Here is a 6,000-nt window from a genome sequence, read left to right as displayed (position 1 = left end):
TAGATTGGAGGACTTAATATTGTGAAGGTGATGATAGTCTTCAAATTGATCAACATAGCTCCATATATTGGAAAAATAGACAAGCTCATCCTAAAATTTATAGGGAAATGCAAGGAATCCAGAACAACCAAGCAATCTTGAAAAAGTAAAACAAAGTTGGAGGACTCAAGATTCCCAATTCCAAAACTTAGTACAAAGTTACAGTAATCAAGACAGTGTGGTACTTTATAAAGATAGAAATATATAACAATGGAACAGAATTGAGAATCCAGAAGTAAACCCTCACATTATGGCCAACTGATTTCCAACAAGGGTGCCAAGACAATTCAATGGGGGAAAGAATAGTCTTTTCTATGAATGGTGCTAGAAGAGGTAGATATCCCCATGCAAAATCATTAAATTGGACCCCTACCTCACACCATCCACGAAAATAAGTCAAAATGGATCATAGATAAATGTCTCAGCTAAAACTATAAAAATCTTCATGATCTTGGATTAAGCAAAGCCTTCTTAAATGTGACACAGATAAAAACAACAAAAACTGATAAATTGGGCTTCATCAGAACCAAAAACTTGTGCAGCAAATGAGACAATCAAGAAAATGAAAAGACAATGCACAGAATGGGGGTGAATATGGATCTCCTATTGGACTGGTTACCCAAACACGTATGCCCTTACAACTCAACAATAAAAAGACAACATAATTGAAAAGTGGGTAAAAGATCTGAATAGACATTTCTCCAAAAAAATTATACAAATAGCTAACAAGCACATGAAAAGATGCTTATTATCATTAGTCATTAGGGAAATACAAATTAAAGCCACAAAGAGATGTCACTGCACACATTAGAATGGCTAAAATTAAAAAGACAGATAATAACAAGTGTTGATGGGCTGGGTGACAGAGCAGGGAAGGAGACTTACTGGTCCTAGTATACCCTTTGTACTCTAGAATTGTGGAACACTTAAATATATTAACTGCTCAAAATTTAAAAGTTGATTTAATAATCAGAGACCTTGGGGCGCCTGGCTGGCTCAGTCTACCAGCATGTGACTCTTGATCTTGGGGTTGTGAGTTTGAGTCCCACATTGGGTGTAGAGATTACTTAAAAAAAATATTTAAATCAGAGACAGAGATAGAATCGAGGCTGGGTAGGATTTTTAGAGTATGAAAAAGTCAAGAAAAGCTTTTGGTGTGTACTTGACCGTGGGTCAGGGATGGAGGAATGATGGAAGCAAAGGCATGGAAGCTGGACTAACTACCTTTCACTAGCTGTGATTTCGTTTTCTCATCTGCAAAGTGGAATGATAAGAGTACCTACTTCACCGGGTCATTAAATCATCACATTAAAAGCTCTTATTATTATTATTATCTTATTATTATTGTGCCCTCACTTGTATAATCTGATTTAAATCTCTTTGAGATAGGAATGATTTCAAATTGTTAGCTCAGAGAGGTAAAGACACCTGACCAAGGTCACACAGCCAGCAAACGACAGGGCTGGGATTCAAACCGAGTCCTGTGAGTCTCCGGTATACCTTCAAAGCCTGTGCTTGTAATGAGTACACAAACTCAGTAAGAGTGCCCTGGAGCCTGAGGAGCAGGGAGACAAATTCGGACTAGGGGACACATCTCAGGGCTCAGTCCTGGAGGGAGGGCATGAGCTGGGGAACAATACTGGCTTCACTTTACGGTGAGTCAGATGATGGCTCTTTCAAAAATATATTTTCCTATCTCAGAGGGCATTTGCATTTCATATTTCAAATTCTTTGGGACCACTGTTGATTGTTCTATATTCAAAACAAGATGGGGGATGGGGAAGAGAGTCACAGTCATTACTTCAGGGCTCAGATATTTCCCCTTTTATTTACAAAGTAGTCAGTGTTCATTTCACAGCAATACTCTCCCAGGCAGGTCATTGCTGCCCTCATTTTCCAAGAGAGTTAAATGAAAATCTGAGAAGACCAGCGCCTAAGAAACTCACAACAACCCCAACAGGTCACTGATGCCCCTTCCTAAAGTTCCTACATTCTCCATCACCTCTAGCTCCTTCCCCCACCCTGCCTTAGTTTTCGTCGGAGAACTTGTCACCACCAGGCACTATAATACACATTTATAGTAAGTTAATCTGTTTATTGTCTGTCTCTTCTGCTTATTTGCAAGTTCCATGCAGGTATTATTCACGGACCCATTTTACAGATGAAGAAACTGAAGTTTAAGGTTTGCAAACAGCCAGTGAAGGATAGCACTGAGATCCAAACCCTTCATTCTTTGGTTAATTCTGTTAATATTTATAAAGGGCTTATTATGTGCATGTCTGCTAGGGCTGAAAGCACAAAAAGATGAACAAGATAGTCTTGGCCTTCAAGCAACATCCAGTCAAATCAGGGAGACAAACTTAAACAGACAACTCAAATACAGAGTGAAAAATGCTGTGGGAAATACTAAGAGGCCCATTGTTTTGTAGGACCAAGTAGGAGGGACACTGGTCCCACCTGGGATGCATCAGGGAGGACTTCTTGAAAGAGGCAATGGGTCGACATTTAAAGGATGCTAACAGAAGATCATGGCAAAGGGTACTTCAGCCAGAAGAGACAGCCTGACAAAGACTGGAGGGAAAAACAGCCTGGCTTGGCTGATGAATCACAAACACTACTGTGTTGTTGGTGCCTGAAGCCCCTGGGCTCAGACAGGTGGAAAATCAGGCTGGAAATGGCCGCAGAAGCTGGTAAGGAGCTGGGGCTTTCTCCTGTGGGCGACCAGGGAGACTACGGGTGTGTCTCACAAGCTTACCTACACCAGGTACCATCCTAGAGTCAGCTGACCTCCTACTCAGGGGTCTGGCGGGAATGGGGGTGCTGAGGGGAGCCCAAAAAGTTGTTTTTCTGACCCCAGCTGCATGCCTCCTCCAGCTGACGGGTTTCCCCGTCCCCCCCCACCACAGGGGGGTTGGGGGACAGTTCAGTTTCACAACCCCCTGCCTTCCCCCAGCGTCCCCGGAGGGCAAGAAAAGAGGAAGCACTCATCGGACTTCCTCCTGGGCCCGGGTGAGCACAAGCTCAGGCAGGTCCCCTCGGCAGGCAGGCAGGCGAGGGTGCTAAGCCAGACCTGCCAACCGACAGCATTCCGCGAAATAACAAGGCCAAGGTCCCGGCCCCGCCCCCACTCGCTGCGGCCACGTCCCCTGCGCCCAGGCTCCAGAACCAGGAAAATGGGTTCCAGTCCCAGCAATTCTGATTTGCTCTCTGCTCTTGGACAAGACCTCCTCTCTGAGCTTTGCACCTTGAACAAGGCACATCCTACAAACAGGCAGTGTGCACGAATTGACATGGAGTGATCCCCAAGACACACTTGTAGAGTACTATGAAAGTACACTCACTTAAAAAGGAACATGGTTTTGTATTTACCTATATCTATATGTAAACCCAAAGGGAAAGGTGTGGAAACTCTACAGCCCACAAGAACAGAAGTTGAAGATAGGAACTTTGGAATCAGGGGAAAGAGATGGTGACTGTTTCTCAGGTTTTTGGTTTTGGGTTCGTTTTTTTTTTGTTGTTGTTGTTGTTTTTTTTTTTTTTTTTTCATTTTTAAACTCGACTGTATTTATTTGTGTAATTAAAATAGTAATAATAAACGAGAGGACTAATATATGTGGTTACTGAAGGTCTTTTCCTTAAACATTTTGTTATGAAAATTTCCAAACATACAGCAAAATTGAAAGATTTACAACAAAAGCTCTATGGTACTTACCATTTACATTCCACCGTTAACATTCTGTTTGCATCTCACATGTCTGTCCATCCAGCTATCCATCAATTCATCTCTTTTTAATAGATTTTATTTATTTGAGAGAGAAGGACTGCACAAGCAGGTGCTGGGAGGAGGGGCAGAGGGATAGCAGACTCCCCACTGAGCACCCAGTGGGGTTGTGGGGGGCTCAATCCCAGAACTCTGAGATCATGATCTGAGTGGAGGGCAGATACTTAACCGCTTAACCCACTGAGCCATCCAGAGGCCCGACATCAATGCATCTTTTAAAAATGTATTTCAAAGTTAATTACTTCAACCCACATATTATTAACTAGAGTTCAATGTTTTTTTACAGCATTTTTTAGAAGGGGGGAGGGGCAGGAGGTGCAGAGAGAGAGAGTGTCTCAAGCAGCCTCCATGGCTAGGGAGGACCCCCACGGAAGTCTCATCTCAGGACCCTGAGATCATGACCTGAGTAGAAATCAAGAGTCCGACATTTAACTGACAGATCCACCCAGGTACCACTGGTTACAGTATTTTTTTATGTAAAATTTACATATAACAAAAGACATAGCTTGAGTGTACATTTGCTGAGTATATACAAATGCATATGCATCAACGTAACTTCAACTCCGTAAGATAAATATTTCTGTTACTCAAGAAAGTTTCCTCTTGTCCTACAGTGTATTTTGATTGCCAGCATTCTATGAGTCAGCATTCAAGACAGGACCAGGAATATAGTAAGTGCTCAATAAATGTTAGCTGAAGGGCATCTGGCTGGCTCAGTCAGTGGAGTGTGTGACTCCCGGTCTCCGGGTTGTGAGTTTGAGCCCCACGCTGGGTGAAAAATAAAATCTTTTAAAAAATAAGAATAAATGATAGCTGAAGGAATGAATGTGCACGTGGCCTGTTTCCCTGAAGGCAGAAGCATCATGCCTTTTCCCCTTGCACTGCCCCACAGAACTGAAAGTCAGTAAATGCTTATTAAAGACTTATTGATTGCATTAGGTATATATTGTTGTGTAACAAACTACCCAAAATTTAGCAGCTTAAAACATTACAAAGGGTTATTATCTTACACAGTTTCTGTGGGTCAGGAATTGGGGGGTAACTTAGCTCAGTGGTTTGACTTGAGATTTTACATGAGGCTGCAGTCCAAGGCCGCCTGGGATCATGTGAGAGACTGACTGGGGCTGAGGATCCATTTCCAAGATGCCTCACTCCCAGGACAAGAGATGCCCATTCCTCACCAAGCGAACCTCTCGGTAAGGCTTGCCTGAGTGTGCTCCCAACATGGAGGCAGCTCTCTCCCAAGAAAGAGTGATCCAGGAGAGCAAATTGAAGTAGCCCGTTGGTTCCACAGGTCATTCCTATTCAATGTGGGAGTGGTCTACACAAAAGCAAGACTACTACAAGGCTAGACCAGCTGGGATCTTTTTGGAGAAGGTAGTCATTATGAACATGTATTCAAATTTTCTGAGCACTCGCTTTGTGCTGGGTGTGATGTTGGGCTCCATGGAGTACAGGAATGAGTCAGAACCGACAATCCCTCTTCCCCTCACAAGATATGTGTGTGTGTGTGTGTGTGTGTGTGTGTGTTGGGGGTGGCGGATGGGGGGGATCAGACAGACATGGAAACAGATGGTGTTACAAAGTACAATAAGTATCACAATAGTGGTTTTAACAAAACTGCTTTTATGTAATTCATATTTGTGGTACAACATTCAAGACACAGCATGAAAGAGTGTTTCCTTCTCTCCTTATTATATAACTATACACTCATCCAGCTTTGGCAACAACTGGAACCATTTCGTATATCCTTTCAGAACTCTTCCGTGCATATACACAAAGACATCTCCCACCCTCTTTAGACAAAAGGACAGCACTCTTCAAAGTGCGTGCCTCTCTGCATCCTGCTTTTCCTGCCTCGCTTACTTTATCTTGGAAGTAATTTCCCATCCGTTCATAGAAAGCTTCTTCATTTTTATTAATGGCTGTATGGCATCCTATTATCTGTGTGAGCTGCGGAATATTTAACCGGTCTCTGATCACTGAACATTTGTTTATTTCTTTTTTTCTTAAAGATTTTATTTACTTATTTGACAGAGAGAGAGAGATCACAAGTAGGCAGAGAGGCAGGCAGAGAGAGGGGGAAGCGAGCTCCCTGCTGAGCAGAGAGTCCGATGCAGGGCTCGATCCCAGGACCCTGAGATCATGACCTGAGCCGAAAGGAGAGGCTTAACCCACTG

This window comes from Meles meles, chromosome 16 (genome assembly GCF_922984935.1).
Source record: "Meles meles chromosome 16, mMelMel3.1 paternal haplotype, whole genome shotgun sequence".
Lineage (NCBI taxonomy): Eukaryota > Metazoa > Chordata > Mammalia > Carnivora > Mustelidae > Meles > Meles meles.
The sequence above is the reverse complement of the archived record's forward strand: the minus strand, read 5'-3'. Positions refer to the sequence as shown.